This window comes from Peromyscus leucopus, chromosome 3, assembly GCF_004664715.2.
Source record: "Peromyscus leucopus breed LL Stock chromosome 3, UCI_PerLeu_2.1, whole genome shotgun sequence".
Classification (NCBI taxonomy): Eukaryota; Metazoa; Chordata; class Mammalia; order Rodentia; family Cricetidae; genus Peromyscus; species Peromyscus leucopus.
The window spans coordinates 24,999,030-25,017,348 of record NC_051065.1 but is presented as its reverse complement, the minus strand read 5'-3'; the positions used below and the strand labels follow the sequence as shown (position 1 = coordinate 25,017,348).

At 39.4% G+C, this 18,319-nt stretch overlaps 1 protein-coding gene and 1 long non-coding RNA gene across 7 annotated transcripts in view; one reads left to right on the top strand and one right to left on the bottom strand.

Moving 5' to 3' along the window:
* Cdk14 (cyclin dependent kinase 14) overlaps positions 1-18,319 on the top strand; it is a 484,970-nt gene that overhangs the window by 215,258 nt on the left and 251,393 nt on the right. The gene's annotated exons all lie outside the window — the stretch shown is intronic.
* On the bottom strand, positions 474-5,860 carry LOC114687955. Its single transcript, XR_003733738.1, has 2 exons — positions 5,823-5,860; positions 474-656 (listed from the first exon to the last, which is right to left on the bottom strand). It is a non-coding gene; the product is annotated as an uncharacterized LOC114687955 (long non-coding RNA).

The following is an 18,319-nucleotide window of genomic DNA, read 5'->3' as shown; positions in this document are numbered from 1 at the left end:
TCCCCTGAAGGGATTTAATCCTGGGTTGTGAAGGTTGTGAAGAGCACTAGAGATTATATAATCTACTCCTGTCATTTACAAAAGATCAACAGAGTCCTGGGGAGAAATGTTAAAATGATCAAGATCAGATAAGTGCATTCAGACCTGGAGTGAAAGTCCTATGAGTCATCCCTGCAGAGAAGACAGACCTGGCAGTGACTCAGCTCTCTAGAATTCTGCTCTAGCCTCACATTGGATCCCATCTTTGTGTGAAGTGCCAAAAAAATAGGCCATTCAGATTTCTCTGCATTTCTCATTTTCTTGTGACATTTTAGAATGCAATGGAACTCTTCATAAAACCATCAAATAATAATTCCTATCTTAATTAATAAAAAAATCTTAATTAATAGCATATGTGGGAGAAAAGTACCATATAGAACATCGTGGGAAGTTCAGAAGTGCAAAGTTAAAGGATCTAGTGTGGGATATTTATATTTTTTGGATACATGCCATCTCAGTCAGTTCTCTGAGAGTACCCAAGAGCATTTAGTTGATAGTAGTTCTTTTTAAGAAGCCCTAACATTTTGAACAGGACCCAACAAAAAGAATTAAAGGAAATACTCAGCAAAAACTTGGCAGTTGTCCTGTTATCTGTGAGCCTGTGTGTGTGTGTGTGTCTATCCTTTAGCTTAGGACTAGTGTGAGCAGGATCCAGCAGCAGCAAGGGTCACTTACTGATGGTGAATTTGGTGAATTTGTTTTATAGAAGTATTTATGATTTATGGTTATAAACTTTTCTTGATGGAGACAGAGACTGATTTTTCAGTGTACTGGGGCTTTTTTTTTTTTTTTTTTGTCACCAGAGAATTTCCACGATAAGTAGAAAAATAGTGACTTTTGTTTGTTTAAGCTGACTGTGTAAATCTTTGAAAAAGCTAAATCTAGTCAATAAGTGGTTGTCTGTGACCTCCCTCCTGTTTTCCTTTGCTCTTCCCTCCCTCACAGGTTCTTATTATCTAGTCCAGGTTGGTCTTGAACTCACAGCAGTCCTCCTACCTTGCCCTCTTAAACTGAGATACCAGCATGGCCCGGAAACCAGGCCTCTTTTCTGTCCCCTTCCCTTTCTGTCTGTTTTGCAAGGGTTTCCTATGTAGCTCAGACTGTCTTCAATCTCTCATTTCTTTTGTCTCAGGCCCGGGGTTGGGGGGTTACAGGTACGCACCACCATACCTTGCTCGCACCCTGTTGTCTAAATGCCTTTGATAACTGTGAAGAGGGCAAGCCAGTGAGGAGCAGTCAGCATTTCCATGGTTGTGTGGCCTTCCAGGATCTGGAGTTTGTCTTTCCTTCTGCTCCCCTCGTGTTAATACGTTTTGAATACTGCAGATGGTTTGATAGTGTTGATGGCAAATGATTTGTAAATCTGTAGAACTGATGACCAGTGGACTCACTTCAAGGTCCACCACACTGAACAGCGGGATATGTGGTTTCACGAAAGTGAAGTCCCAGGCACAGGTGAAATTGATCCATACCATGGTTTGTTGCTCTCTCTCAGCCAGGAGCTGCAGACCAGCATCTGGCCCCAGTCTGATATGCATAGTCCCCACTATAGCATCAGGAGTGTTAGGAAGCAACCAAGGCTTGCCTGGCAGGAGTTCACTCATCACCAATTAAATATTGGCATAATGGATTAGCCAATGTTAAGACTCTTGTTATTTTATGAGTCAATTAATATGGCAGAACATACTTACTGTGTTCATGGTGGAACAATTTGTGCAAAAGAAATTTGAGAACTAAACTTCATTGAACATGGGAAGAAGACAAGACAGTACAGCTGCTATATTACAGCTTCGTTTTCAAAGGCATGATTCATTCAGTGTTTTCAAAATTGAAGATCTGGCAGTTTATCTACAATTTGAACATCTTATGTCTAGATGGTTCTTATATTTCCTGAAGATTTCTGCTTCAGTGGTAACTTATTGAATACAATTGGGAAATAAGTCCATGCATAATTTTAATTTTCATATTTACCTAAACTGTTAAAGTCACAAAAACATTCTGATTAAGAAATTAATAATAAACTTGGTTTGTTCCTTTGATGTGAAAATTTAGAAGAATGTTGGAAAATTATCATCATTGAATTTGTAGTACTTATCAGATATCCTGCTTTTGTTAAGTAAAATATTAATCTAAACATGTTTTGAGCAGGAAATAATTGAAACCTACAAAGAGCAAATGGCGATTTTTTTTTATATACATAAACATGCACAATTTTCATCCCAACTTTTATTTGCTGCTACAATGCTGTGTGTATGTTTCTGTACTTAGAGCAGGATATGATCAGGAGATCATGGGCATGCTATTTTAATGACTCGATAAACCTGTATACTGTTTGGGGACTTTGTGAAACACATAGGCAAATCTACAAGTTCGGGGTCATATTGTGTAGGTTATGTGTAGAGTTGTTGGTATAAGCTTTATGTGTCACTGGAGGGCAGTTTGTGGCTTTTCATACTTCAGAGATGAAATATAGTGCAAAAGCTAACTTAAGACGACAGTCACAGTGGAGACCGTTCAAACCTTTGGATTTTTCATACAGAGAATATTTACTGTTTCCATTACAAGGATGTATTTGAAGTGATTTGTTTTGTGGATGTGGCTCACAGGGAGGCCAGGAAACTTTCCTTAAGGCTTATATTTCCAATAGATGGTACTGTGCACATATGTGCACATTAATACAGTCAATACATCCCTGAAAGTGTAATGCTTATTTTAGACAACTCATTCTGTAACTGCATTCTGTGTTTTACATTTTCCTGCTGAAAAAGATGTCCTTTACAAATTTCACAGTACTAAACATGAGGGAAACCTTTTAGTTGCTGTGGGACCATTAAATCGAAACCTAGTCATTAGAGAAGAGGGAGTACACACTTTAGCAATTTTTGGATGATTACCTAAAATGCATATATTAATTTAGAAATCCAACATTTTGAGGGCTCCCAGTTTTGTGAGGCAGTCCATTGACTTCACCCATAGAAAGAGGAACATTTGCAATGCCTGACATTTGTCCTTTTATGGGTGGGCAACAGAATTTTCTTTGAGATGATTTTCATAAAAGAACAACAAGAAGTCACTACATTAAGACAAACACAACAATTCATGCATGAAAACTAATCTTTTGTGGGATTTTATACATAAAAATCAGTGTGTTTCCCTAAAGGTTATAAGAATCCATGACCTCAATTTTTTTTTATTCTTTCTAACTTCATTGAATTCGACACTGTTTTCCACTGTCTCTTACAGTTGTTTTCCCCCTGGGATGCCATTCATGTCAATGCCAAGTATTCCTGAAGACATCCCTCCCCACAACCCCAGGCACCAGATAAAATATGAGGGCCAGTTCAGATGAACAGTGAACCCTTTTGAGCATAAGGATAACCTTTAAAGGATACCCAGGTGTCCTATATTCATATTTGCCAGTTGGCCATCTTAATTCTGCCTTCCTCTCTGTGGTGATCATCTTTGGCCATCAAGAAATCTGTTGCCTTGACGAGCCTCACTTTCTTATGCAAGTAAATTAGCTTCATGGAACCATACATTACCTCTCTGTGATGATTCCCAATCTTCTTGGTGATAACTTCCCAATCCACATCTCTACCTTTGAATTACAGATAGTGAAGTGTAACTCTAGTTGAATGTACTGTTTTCTTCATCTTGACACTATGCCAACTCTATTCCAGGTGCCTCAGACCATGTTCTCCACATTGCTTTTAGGGTTAGTATTTTCACTGTCTAATGTGTTGTCAGGGCCAGGGTCTCATTAGATTTCTCTTCCTCCACTTAAGTAATCTCTCAACTTGTTTGTAGAATGATCACCAATATAGCTACTTCTCTATGTCTTTTTCAGCTTCACGGCAATGATCCCAGATAGAAAGTGGTGATGAGTGTTGAAATGCTATCTATCCTTTCTGGGGCCCCTTTGTTTGTATGTTTCTTCTTTCTGTTTCTCCTACATTTGTCCTCAAGGGTCAAATTCTTAAAATATAGTCTTAGATCAACCCTGTAACACTCAAGACAGAATCACATGCAAGATTTTTGGGGAGGGGGTGGTAAATGACAGTTGGAAGGAGGTCAGGTGGGAAGGGATAGGCAAGGAGAGATGCTGACACACAACTGAGTTGTACCTGATGTCTCAGCTGAACCTGGATATTCTGAAATTAGCGTAGACCTTCCAAGTAGACAAATGGCCAGGTGATGATACCAACCCTTGTTCTCCTGAGTGGCTTTGAGCTGATACCTCAAAGGCCCTCTAATTAACCTCCTTCATGGTTGTTTTTGCTCTGTAACTTGTATATTAATTCCTACTTTTTTCCACCTCAAGTGCCTGAATCTGAGAAAGTCATCCAGTCAGAGAAAACATAGAATGGGAGTAGGCTATGTGTACAGTCAGAAGCTGTTCCTATCAAATGGCTGGGGGGCAGCTGAGGGATGGAGATGTTGCTGCTTCTACTGCCCCCATCCCATCCACTCCCAACAACATCATCATGTTACTTTCCTGTTGGAATCAAAGGTAGTTCCCCATCAGCCACGTTATCAAGGTAAACGTTACACTCAGACTTCAAGGGTTCTTCTGTTGTCTCACTCTTATTTGTCACTGTGGAAACTTTTCCTATAGTGTCTGCTGTAGATGTAACCAACTGTCTTATTATATAAGAAACACAGAACCAATGTAAAAGAGAAAGCCAAGAGGTCAGAGCTCAGAGCTAAAAATCTCACCCTTCCTCCTGTGGTGCTCCTAGCTCCCCAAAAGAGAGCTACTTCCTGTGTGTCTGTCTTTAAATAGTCTTTCAGTTCTGCCTTCTCATTGGTTGTAAACCCAAACACATGACTGCCTCGTCACTGACTGTATGTACAGCCCTCCAGGTCTTAAAGGCTTATGTCTCCAATGCTGGCTGTTTCCCTGAACACACAGAGATCTATGGGATTAAAGGCGTGCACCACCACCGCCATGCTCTTGCTATGGCTCTAATAGCTCTGACCCCCAGGCAACTTTATTTATTAACATACAATTAAAATCACATTTCAGTACAAATAGAATACCACCATAGTCTGCCTTACTGTCAAGGAAGAACTATGCTTCCCCAGTGGTCCTCTTCTGTTGCCTTTGAGCCACTCACCTCTATGTTCACTTCAGGCCTTTGCTTCAGATGTCTTCTTTCTAGGCTGTCCCTCTTTTTTCAGTGTTGACAATGATGAAATAAGATGGAGGGACTTTTCTAGATTGTGTTTGAGTAAAGGAGCAAAATTTCTTGAGTTTCAAACTTATGGGTTTCTGTGTTTCAATGGCTCCTGTGTGGGCCTAATGTAGGATCTGATCTGAAAGTAGCTGCTGTTTTCTTTTCTTCATTTCCCAGTTCACTCTTGTACATGGAACTGGGCCGCGTGTACACTTGGGCTTGCTTCTCTGCGATTCCACCCTAGTTTCAGTAACCCTTTGTGTCTTGACTGCTGAGCCCTCCTTCCTGCTTTTCCTTTCAACACATACACACACACACACACACACACACACACACACACACACACACACCCCTATGTGAGGGAACTCCATTCACAAATATAAAAAGATAATGTTGGTTGAAAGAAAGAAGACCACATAAGAACACATGATTTCTATAAAATATGAGGAGAAACTTATGTATAATGTTTAAATCAATGTATTGGTAACTCAGCAATAATATTTAGAAGGAGTTATTTGTAAGGACTTGTAGAATGCTAGGAATCTTTCATTTTTTGATGTTATCAGGTAGAATTTACATGAATGTAAGCTTGTGATTTATACCCACGTGTGTGTGTGTGTGTGTGTGTGTGTGTGTGTGTGTGTGTGTGTGTGTGTGAGATATACGCTGATAAAAGTAATTAAAATGATTACTCTGCTGTATGGGCTTCTGTGAACAGAAGTTAGTGTACTGCTTCTCTCCAAAGCATTGCTTTAAAGATGGAATGATGATCATAAGCTTGGGCACCTTTTTTCACCTTCTTCATGGTGAGTCTCAGGGAGAAGTTGGAGAATATGGAGTCCTTTTTTTTTCTTTTCTGCTGAATGTGGTAGTTTGAGCCCATAGCCTCACAGACTTGAATGTTAAGTTAAAAAAAAAAAATCCTCCTTAGCTCCTCCAGAATATCTAGCAGATGGGGCATGCAGATTTTACATTGAGGCAGAAGAGCAGTTCTTACTCTGTTTTTCCCTACTACGTTCAGTTCAGATGTGCATTTTTATGATGACATTGCTTCTAATAACAGTAGGCCCTACTCTGCCTTTTAATCCAGCTTGTGTGGGCATTCATTTGATCACACCTATGCAGTCTGTGTTAAACTGGCCTTGTTTCTAGTCTGGGTCCCAGCACTTAGTGGGACTGTGATGTTGGGCAGAGTATTTATCTGTCCTCTAGTAGACAGGAATAGTGTGTTCTTCCTGTGTGAGGTTCTTGTGAAGATTGGAGAAGTTCCATGTCCCATGATAGTCACTACCATGGTAATGTGAGCTTGGGACTGAGAGGTCACATTCTTCCATATTGTCATTTCAAACATACTGTGCCATGATATAGATGCCAGTTAGCAAGTGCCTTTTGTTTTTTGGGGGAGTGAAAATAGGATACATTTCTTGCTCATGGAAAGCAACATTTTGTGAAATAACTAAAAATGTTATGCTATGTGTTAGCCAGTCCAAGACATTTCATAAATACAAAGGGACTCTATAGCGAGCAAAGATTCTTGTGAACTGTGTCTGGAAGGGATATATACTGGCAAATAGAGGCATGCCTCTAGCTGAGTTTTGGGAAATTAAGCATAAAGGTAATACACAAGATTGCCTTTGCAAAGCTGATAAGCCAGGTGTTTGATTTCCTACTTTAGATTCATTATCTCAGCAGATCTACATAGCTGCCCTGTGAAGTGTATCTATTGGCATTATCCCCAGTATATATGAGGAGGACAAAGCTTTTAGGGAAAGAACGTAACTTAGCGACATAATTCCTGAAAGAGTGGGTAGGTGTTTCTGTCCAAAGCTCTTGTGGCCAACTTCATCATCCTGAGTTGGAATGGTGTTGGTAGCGGATGGTGCCAAAATAGTTTTGAAAACAACTGCTCTTAGGGGAGATGTGAGTCAATGACTCTGTTCCAGTGCACAAGGGAATGGTATACTGTGGCAGGAATCTTAAAAGTTCTTATTAATAAAAACAAACCCAGGGCCAGGTATTGGAGTGAATGCTGAATGATCAGAGAAGCAGAACAAGCCACAGCCACCTCACCTTGCCAATTCCTGTTTCCTCAGACTGGATGTCTCTCAGCTGAACTGTGCTGCTCAAAAAACTAAAAGCTTAACCAGGCTAGTTCCTGGTCTTCACGCCTTATATACCTTTCTGCCTCCTGCCATTACTTCCTGAGATTAAAGGCGTGTGTCATCATGCCTGGCTGTTTCCAGTGTGGCTTTGAACTCACAGAGATCCAGAGGGATCTCTGCCTCTGGAATGCTAGGATTAAAGGCGTGTGTGCCACCATTTTCTGGCTTCTATATCTAGTGGCTGCTCTGTTCTCTGACCCCAGATAAGTTTATTAAGGTGCACAGTATTTTGGGGCGCACAGTACCACCACAGTATACTTTACTAAAAGATCCCACTGTATAGTGTAAGGGATGGGGATGTGCACTGAGAACTGCCTTCAAATGATGTGCTGTGGAGGAGTTACTCAACGCAGTTGGGCTCCTGTCTGCTTCACAGAAGGGAGTTGAGGAAACTGCTGTTTTCTCTTTGTGCTGTTGACCTGTTACACTGACAGGTTGGCTTTGGGAAAGTCTCTGAGTCGTAAAAAGCAAATTCTTTTTGTTAATTGTCTATTAATATCCATTATGATTGTGATGTAATCCCAATAATAATCTTGTTGTTTAAATGTAATGAAAATAGACTATGATACATTAAAATGGCATGACCACACAAGGATTAAATTGTCCTTTACTGGAAATATTTCAGATAATTGCTGATTAAGTTGTTTTGTTAGATTTTACAGTTCATGTTCTTTTTGGCTCAAAGAAGCAATTACGTTATCTTCAGGAAATTGTGGAAGGTTACCTTTGGGTGTTCAGCCCATGCTGCCAAAGTTCTGGTTTCAGCTTCAGATTCATGAACAAATTAACATGAACTTAACTCATGAAATTAACATGAATCTTCATGAACAATGGGGTTATGCCCACAACCAAAACTTACCCACACAGCTGATGGGAGCTTGAATTTAACAATATAGCAGGGACAAGAGACGTCATCTGTTCTCCTGTTCACTCTGACCTGCTCTGTCTGTGTCTGTGGTAGTGTTCATACCTGAGTGTCTATCTGGCTAATTTAATGCAGTACATCTATTTGCACCTGGGACTTTTAAGGGCCTCAGAGAGCCTCCCAGGAAAAAAATCTTCTGTAAGTGACAGAGACAATAGCCTCATATTAGTCATTTGTAATTCTTCTATTTAAGAAAAATGCCCCTGAGTATAACTAACAACACAGAATGACTCTTTCTAAAATCTAAATTCAAACGCTCTTCTTTGGGATCTAGCTTCAGAGTCAGGAGACACTGTAGTCATTGCTCCTGCCTGACTTGCTGTAGTCATGAAATGGAGATGTGTACATATAAATCGCTACCCCGGAAGTGATTGTTTTTATCCTTTACTTAAAAAAATTTTGAAACAAGATTTTGCTGCACAATTTAGACTGGCCTCAGATTCATGAGCCCATGTGCTTCACCCTTCTGAATACTGGGGTTACTTTCAAGACTGTCTGACCCAGCAGAAGTGATTGTTTTTACATAAACTCTTTTTGGGATAATGCTATTTTAGAAAAAGATAGTCTTGTATGCATGGTGTAACAGGTTCAGTTTCTCTCTCTTTTTTTTTTTTTTTTCTGGTAGAAGGAGCCTGAATATCAGGAACTTGGCAGTTACTTTAATAGGCTCTTTTGCTAAGATGACTAACTAGGATTGACATGATTCCTGTACCATGAGTCTGTCATTGTTTACAGATGCTATTACTCACGCTTTGGGAAGGACTTTTCAATGACATATGCATGTAAAAATGACCACATAGAGTGTTTATCCCTCTCCCAGTTAAAAGTCCTAGCAGTTTTATTTTTTAAATTAAAGACTTGATTAGTCATCTGGATAGAAATTTCAGAAACTGCTTTTGCAATTACAATTATCTATCAAGAATTCCTCCCAGAGAAATTTAGTAAGAATGCTAATTAATTCCAGCTGTTGGAGTGAATTACATGTGAGAGTCTGAGTTCAGCTTCCAAAAACTTAGGGGAAAGCTCTTAAGTGCTATAATTAGCAATGACAAAAAAAGTCTTGTAGGCTATTAATCTATTCACTTTGAATTCTTCAATGAAACTAGACTGTTTTGTGTTACTCTTTAAGAACACAGTGTTCTGGCCTCTTGGCTGTCTCTGTAGAAATAGTGGTGGTAGGAAAGCAAGACCAAAGGGAGATTTTTTTTTTAAAGGGTTACTTTAAGGGTTACTTTTAAATTTTGAATTTCTCATTATTTTTAAACTTTACAGTTTACATGTGTTTTAAAAATTAAAACTATTTTTGACTGATTTAAAGATTATAGAAAAATGTGTTCAAAGCCCACAGTTCCCACAAACCTCTCTCCTTTGCCATGATACTCTTGTTAGAAGTGATGAAGAAATACTGGCATGTCATTATTAATTGAAACCATAGTCTATATTCTGCTGTTTGTAGAAGTGATGTCCTATATCCATCATTACTGTATCACACAGAATACTTTCACAGCTTTAAATTTTCCTCTGCCCTATTTATTCAACCTCTCACATTCATTCAACCTTCGTCAACTATTGATCTTATTTGCTATTGCTGTAGTTTTCCTTTTCCAAATATGGTATAGTTAGAACCAGAGAATTGAGCCTTTTTGTCACTGCTTCTCCTCTCAGCAATATGCAGTTAAAGGCTATGCATGTTGTTTTGTGGATAGGAAGCTCATTTAAGATGGAATAGTATCGCATTGTATGAGTGTGTCATAAATTATCTACTTGTCTACTCTCTTTGTTGATTTAAATTTAGGCAGGTGTGAACAAAGTGGATATGGATATTCTTATTTTTTTAAAGATACATTTATATTTGTTTTAGATGTATGGATGTTTTGCCTGCACATGTGTAAATATGCCACATGCATACTTGGTTTCTGTGGCGGTCATAACTATAGTTACAGACAATTAGGAGCCACTACGTGGGTGCTGGAAGCCAAACCCAGGTCCTCTGCAAGAGCAGTAAGCACTGTTAACCCCTGAGTCAAATCTCCAGCTATATGCATTCTTACACAAGTTTTTTAGAGGAACATAAGGTTTCAGTTCATTTGGTACTGTATTAAACTTTGTTGCTGTCACACTAATTTAATGGAAAGAATATCAAGGAGAAAACTTGTATTTTAGCTCATGGTTTAATTGCTTTGGTCTGTAATAGTAGAAAGACATGATGAGTGAAAGCTACTTGCCTTGTGGCAACCTAGAAGCAGACAGGACAGACAGGAAGGGTAGAGGGACAGATAGACTCTTTAAAGGTACAGCCCAGTGACCTTTTTCTTTCAGCAAGTCTTCACCTCCTAAAGTCTCCTATACTTCCCAGTGTCCCAATAGTGTCACCCACTGAAAATAAGCCTTCACCATAGGAATCTCTAGGGTGTATTTTCTGATTCAAACCATAACAGGTACCTACTTTCTTTTAACTGTCACTGAAATGAGGTAGACATTGAGTGTGTATGTTAGGGTCAAAACCCAAGCAACACCCTCCCATGAGCAGATTAGTACCTATTGAATGTATAAAGATGCGTTAATAGAGCATAGGAATAACCTGGAAGAACATTAAAAAATAACTATATTTGTTTGTTTATTTTTATGTATGTGTATGTTTGTGTGTGAACATGTGCAATATCACTTGTGTGGAGGGCAGAGGACAGCTTGTAGAAGTTGGTTAACTCCTTCCACCATGTGGATCCTGAAGACTTGAGCTTAGGTTGTCAGGCTTGACCCTATATGCTGAGCCAGCTCACCAGCCCTGGACAAACATTTGATTAACATTAACAGAGTAGCCTAGAGAGGTACTAACTAATATTTAAGTCCTATTTTAAGCTTCCTTAATTCAATAGCTAAAAACTTTGTAAAAAATGATTTTTTTAGTTACATGATTTGTGTACTTCTCTCTCTCTCTCTCTCTCTCTCTCTCTCTCTCTCTCTCTCTCTCTCTCTCTCTCTGTGTGTGTGTGTGTGTGTGTGTGTGTGCGCGCGTGCGCGTGTGCGTGTGCGTGTGCCAAGTGTGTACAGGTGACCACAGAGGTCAGAAGAGAGTCAGATCCTTATACATTTCTGGAGGATTGTGTCGGAGGTTATGAACCACCTGGCATAGATTCAGGGAACCTAAATAGGGTCTTCTTGAAGACTGACAAGCATTCTTCACCACTGAGTTCTCTCCAAATCTCTATAAACACTTCAAATACTTTGGTAAATTTAATATGCTTGGTTCTTTTTAAGCATTCAAATGTTGTAATTTTATAACTAGTACTTCAAGTGTTTTACCTTTCCTGTAGGTCATCTAAAGCATTTCAATATTTGTGGGAAACTATTAAAATTTTCCCATATGTTTTCATTTATATGAAGGTTAACATAAATTAAAATTGCAAGCATAGTTTGTTGACATATGAAACTTAATCATAATAAATACATTAGCAACTAACTACTAAATTCTGTCCATATAATTATGCCTTGTGGTAGTTCGAATGTAATTGACCCCCATAACCTCATAGGGAATGGCACTATTGATAGATATGTCTTTGTTGGAGTAGGTGTGGTTTTGTTGGAAGAAATGTATCACTGTGGAGGCATATTTGAGGTCTCATATATGCTCAAGCCATGCCTAGTATCTCAGACCACTTCCTGTTGCCTGTGGATCAAAGATGTAGAATTCTCATCTGCTTCTCCAGCATCATATCTGCCTACATGCCCCCGTGTCCCACCATAATAATAATAGGTGTTAATTTCTGAACTATAAGCAACCCAGTTAAATGATTTGCTTTGTAAGACTTGCCATGATCATGGTGTCTCTTTGCAACAATAGAATCCCTAACTAAAACATACATTGATTCTTAAACTTAGCATCAACGGTTTCAAATATCATGGTTTTGATTTGAAATTGTGATGTTGCTGTTTATAACTAAATATTAACTGTGTTCTGAAACCCATAGTGATCTAGAGTGACCATTACCAGTAATGGTGTCCTTGTTTTATTGTCAGGACCAGCTGACCTGTCAAACAACACCTGAATAGGTGAGTGAGGATTAAAAAAAGACAGAGACAGAAGATAGAATCAGGAGGGCTCTGCAGCATCTCCAAATTTATTTCTCAAAGCAAAAGGGCATAAAGACTTCCTTACCATGGTTCCAAGAACAGACAAATGTTAACACCTCCTGTTATTCAGCCTTGAGGAGCAAAACAAACTTGAACGTTCTGACCTTAAGTTAAGATGGAATCAAACCACAAGATGGAGTCACTGTGGGCTCCCACAATTCCACCCCTTTTTAAATTTCTTAAATGTCTCCCCAGACACCACAGATGACTGTCTTAGGTTAAAAGGTGGTAAAAAGCACTTATCCATCTTTGACTACCAGCCTCTGGAAAATCTCAAGGGAGAGTGTGGAGCTTAACTCCATGCAGCTCTGAACCAACTTTCCACACTGAGAGTTCACAAGTAATTTGATAATCATAGGCAAGCAAATAATGCCTAACAATACACAAGCTCCTATGGTTGCAATACCTCCTAATAAGGGAATAAAGGATGACCAAGATGGAATGGCCTTTAAAATTGGTCCAGGATGTCTTCAGTTTTAGCCATATCAAAATCTAACTTTGCCCTTTTTAAAGCAGTAATTTCCTGATGCAACTGCATCAAATCTAAGGATTCATTAGTATTATACCAAATTTCTCTCAGAGGAGCTCTAACCTTTTCCCATCTAGTAACACTTTCATGGTAAACAGAAGAGTTTACACACACCCAGTTGTATTTAACATGACACTTAAATGAGCTCTTATCTTTAACCCTTGAATCTCATCTCCTATTAACTGTACTACTTCATCATACCATGGTTCACTAACATTAGCAGATTAACACCATAATTCTAGTATGATTGTTAACAATGGACACACAATTGGTTAAATTACAATTCTCATAACTTACATTAAAAACAAGGTACATTAACACAAGATAACACTGATCCATTGAAGGGGCAAAATGTTTTTATGGTAGGTGTGGTAGGAATAACTCCATAATTCTAAACCTTTCTTTTCTCTCTCCTATAATCCAATGCATTTCTGCCACCAACTTCCAAAGCTACATCTGAGCTGCTCCAGTTCCCAAGTATCAAAAACCAGCAGCAAAACCTTTATCCCACTCCTCCTCATCAGTTTGGGGGGCCTCTTCAGTACCTTCAATTTGGTTTCCTGACCAGTCTAGCACATATCTCTGAATTCCAGTGATATTATACTGAAGAGAGGCTTTAGCCACACATCACCTCCATAATAGTGTTCGATTGCTCCCATGAGTCACTTTCCTACAGGAGGGAGATCTCTGAGGCACCTGTTCTCTAGGCCTTCTATTTCAACAGCAGATGAACACTATACTGGCAGAAGAGACCTCTGTGTCCTAAGATGTAATGTGGATAAATGGCTGAACACCCAGTCACAGATTCATTTTTGGAAAAACAGGCGTTCCTTGGCCGGATCCAGAATAATTAGAACTCACAGAGGTCTGGAAAATTTGTGCAGCAGGTCTATCAAGAAGCCAGGAATCATTAACCATCATCATAATCTCCTTCCTTTCCAAGACTGCAGGATGTAATATTGAAGGATCAGGAGCATAGGTCCAGTAAATCTCACTCCAACTCCTCTGGGAGAAGTATCAGCAGCCACAGTATCATCAGGGCCAGCATTCCTCTGCTGTGATGCCCAGGCTGCAGAGCCAGGGCTAAGTCATCCCTCCTTCCTGGAGGCTTGGCATGTGACCTGATCTTCCCTGTGCATACCCGAGCGGATGCCCTGCTGCCCACTAGGAGTATCAGCATCAGGGTTTCCACTCAGGTGGGATTCATTTCCCCTCTATTCACCTTCAGAGCGAGAAGCAGCAAAAGAAATGGGCAGTACACACAGAGCTCCAGGCAGAAAGTGTAATGCCACCACACTCTAACTCCCTAGCTCCAGCCACTGCTCAGCTTCTTGCAGTACTGGAGCTTTCTGGCAGTGGCCATGCATGACCATTCCTGGAGTGTTGGGATTAAAGCATACTAGTTTTAATGACTTACTGAAAAAGCAGTGGCCATGCACATTATGCGTTAAGGAATGACAAATTATGTCTTCTCAGAGCATATGAGTTATTATGTAACATCTGTATTGTAAATGAGTGACTCTTCTAAGTACCAGAGTGACTTTTCCTCTGGAAAAACAACTTTTGGATTGGATTGTTACAGCTGATTGGGTTCTTTCAACTGCCATGTCTAGACTATCATTGAATTCTGTTGGCCTCACCTTAGGAACAAACCTAAAGTCTGAAAACACTTTACCAGATTCATGGCTACTGTCGTCTTTAGTTTGGGCTCAACAGTTAAATAGCTCATGACTGTTTCTTCTCTGTAGCCTTTCTGCTGTATTATAGTTGTCATTCTTGAGACATAAGTCAGAATGTTCTTCTGTCAATATTGTCCCTCCAGTTGCTTTAATCATGGGGCACTAAGTTAGAAAGTCTTTGCCTGTTTTTCTAGATCACAGGCTTCTCTCTGGCTTCATATCCTGTCAGTGTGTGTCTTTAGCCAGACTATCCTAAGTATTGTTTTAGATCACTAAGCTCTGCTCAGTCTATGTTGCCCCACCCCCCTGCTCTCTCCTGTCACAGGTTAGAAGGACCCTCCCACACATGTCAGTTACATCTCTGCTAAGGTTCACTTATTCAGAGATGTCCTCTGACTGTCTTTTCTGAGCTCTGCTCCCTCTTATCCTCTACTGTCTTTCTGCCCCACTCCATCACTCGGCGGTCTCTCCAGTAGAAAGTTGTGTCCTGACCAAGTACTGGTATTCTCCCACATTTTAATTTATTTATTGTTACAAGTGCATTGCAGTAACTTGGGCTCCTCGAATACTTCCTGGCACTAATGTGTTCGGCAGCATACGTGGCAGATGTACACGCAGAGTGGAGAAATGGAATGGCTCCTGTTCAGAAAGAAAGCTCATTGGAAAGGCAGAGGCATTCCCTATCTGGTTCATAGCTGCATCGTAGTGCCCCAACAATACCAAGCCCCAATAAATACTTACTGAATGAATGATGAGCAGTTCTCAGTTCAGATCTCTGGGTGGCGTTCCAAATCCTGATCTTAGATTCCCTTTCATGCTTTCCTGCATTTGGATAACTGCACTTTCATCTCCCCGGTCCTATTGATGGCCAGTTACACAAGGACAGCTGAGTTAAAAATAAACAATCACGCCCTTTGCTTGCTGACATGATTTTTCTTCTTTCTTACATTTTTATGTCAAGGAAAACCAGAAGACAATTAATGTAAGCACAAAGCCAAGAATAAGATGGAATGCTTGAAATGATTGGAAGACTTATAGTTGCTAAAGTAACTTGTCATCTCTGGCAAAGAATTGACATTAAACATTGCCATTTATAAAACCATTTTATGTACAGTATAATTTATAGTAAAATTCACAGTATTTAAAGTAAGATAAGTATGTTCAAGAGCAATAGACCTGAAAATCCCCTAAGTAAGATTGCATTTAAAAAAAAAAAAAAAAAGCCCACTGTTTCAAAATGAAGTGTCATTTAGGATGAAATAAACCCTTATGTATGAAGAGCTATTCAGGGCATGAAGCGCTTACCCCATTATCGTTAGCATGTGTGGAAGTGAGCTCATATTTAATAAGAATTCTTAAACTTGTGGGGTTGGTCAGGTCTTCCCTGGGGTGCCAAGCTTAATGACTTAAAATTACACCCCCAAACCCAAGTGTGCCATAGCAGTCATCTCTCCTCTCTAGCCCTCACCTTACCTTTAACATTCTTGTGCTTCTGCTGGTCCATGCCTTTGTCTTCAGAAGAAACACAAAAGTGAGATTGTGGCATTCAGAATCACTGATATGGTGGTGTTAGTTCCATGACATGCTATCACATGGTCCACTTTCATTTTAAATCTCCCTCATGTTCTTTAAAGATGAGTGCTTGCAACTGTTTGTTGTCATTGGAAACCACCTCTTTGCTAAAGTTGGAGAGTCATTTACCAAATGTTTCATGTGATCTGAGAAATGTACAGCTCTGAAGTTGCATCTTGGGAACATATTAGTATACCAGAGTCCTCAGATTCCATGATGGTGTTAACTGTTAGCTTGACAGGAATCTAGAATTATTGAGGAGTCCAGGCTGTGGGAAATTATTTTGATTAGGTTAATTGAGTTAGGAAGGCTCTTCCACTATGGGTGAGTGACAACATTTCCTGGGCTAAGATCCTGGATGGTATAATAAAGGGATGTTGAGCAAAGCACATGCATTCATTTTCCCCTGCTTTTTTACTGTGGTAACAATGTGACCAGCTTCTTCTAGCTCCTGTGCTGTGACCTCCCTGCCCTGATGGACTAAAACTGTAAACTGTGAGCCAAATGAACCTTTTGCCCTTAAGTTGCATTTGTTGGGGTATTTTAGCACAGCAACAAGAAAAGTAACTGAGAGACCAGACAACATTAAGAGGATTCATAAGTGTATATGGATTCATAAATGTACATGGATTCATAAATGTACATGGAGGATTCATAAATGTACATTATTATTCATAAATAACAATGAGTCAAAATCCTGTGTCTGAGATCCAAGGATCTCATTTTTCAAGTTTCTCAGGGATTCTGGGAATGCTTTCATGTTTGAGACCATTCCTTTAGAAGATAGAACAGTTTTAAGTTCTTCGAAACTCTTCCATATAGTTAGAAAAGGAAATTGAACACAAAAGTCACAATTAGACAATGTGTTGGTGTGTGTGCATGATCTAAATGTAGGGTAGTCTAGGTAAGACAGCACGGGTCAAAGCCTTGTTTTACTGCTGGCTACAGCATCAGAAGGAATGACTGGGGTAGTAAGTTGAGTATGCCAGTCACTAATGCAGCTTCTTTGTAGCCTCCTGGTTTATAGGTGAAAAGATTTTTCAAGAAGGGCCTAAAAAGAAACCCTGACCTTTTGGTCTAGTTATTTTTCACTGTAACAGTAAAATCACCCCTCCTTCTGTAAAGTGAACTAGAGTTCCTTACCAAGTTCTTTCAAGAATAAATCTGGATATTGTATGAAAGTCCTCATAATCCTTGTTACAGTTCAAAGCTAGGTAGACCAACTTACCTAATTACCTTGTTAGAAAACTATTCTAGCTGCAGTCAAGATGCCTTGGTGGTGATGAAATAGTTAGCTCTTGTCTTCTTACATGATTATAAATACAAATATCAGTGACTTTTAGAAACTTTATTGTAGGGATTTCTATAAGTAAGTGATCTGGAATTAAGATGGACTCTATTATAGACCATTTTTCACTAATTTTTTTTTGCCCTTCTTCTAGCATACATAATTAATGTGGCTTCCTGGAAATTACTTAAAGGGGATTTTAATCAGCATTGCTAATAGGTGTTCTGTGAGAATAATGCCATGGTATCTCATAAATCCAGTCTGTTATAACAGTGGAGCTACATCAGGCATTAAGATTGCATTACATGATGATTAGTGAAAAGGAAGTGAAGCTGGAGGCATAAACTGAGAAGGGAGCGTAGTGAAGAGTAAGTCTTCCCGTGTAAATGAGTCACAATTTTATTTAGTGTTAGAAGATGCCTTTGCAGTAATTGGGAGGAAACTGGAGGATTATTCGTTTGTTTGCAAAACAATATTATAATATTTAAAAGGCTATTTTGAATTTGGATTTTTATAATCCAGGAAGACTTGTTGATACTTTGCATTAGAATAATCCTGTGGGGATGGGGAAAGTAAATGGTGTCAAGGTATGGTTTTGGTGACACTACCACTTACTGTGGGACTGACCTGGGGGAAGAGCAGTGGGAATCAAGGTCAGCTTCAGGAGTTTATTTGTAAGCCTCTAGGGAAGTATGAGACATTGTCTTAGGTACAGTTCTGGGGCAGATCTTGGGAAGATTAAAGGTTATTTTTAAGACCAATATCATTCATCCATTTCTAGCTGCCTGCTGACTGCATATATAAGGCTGGTAGTACC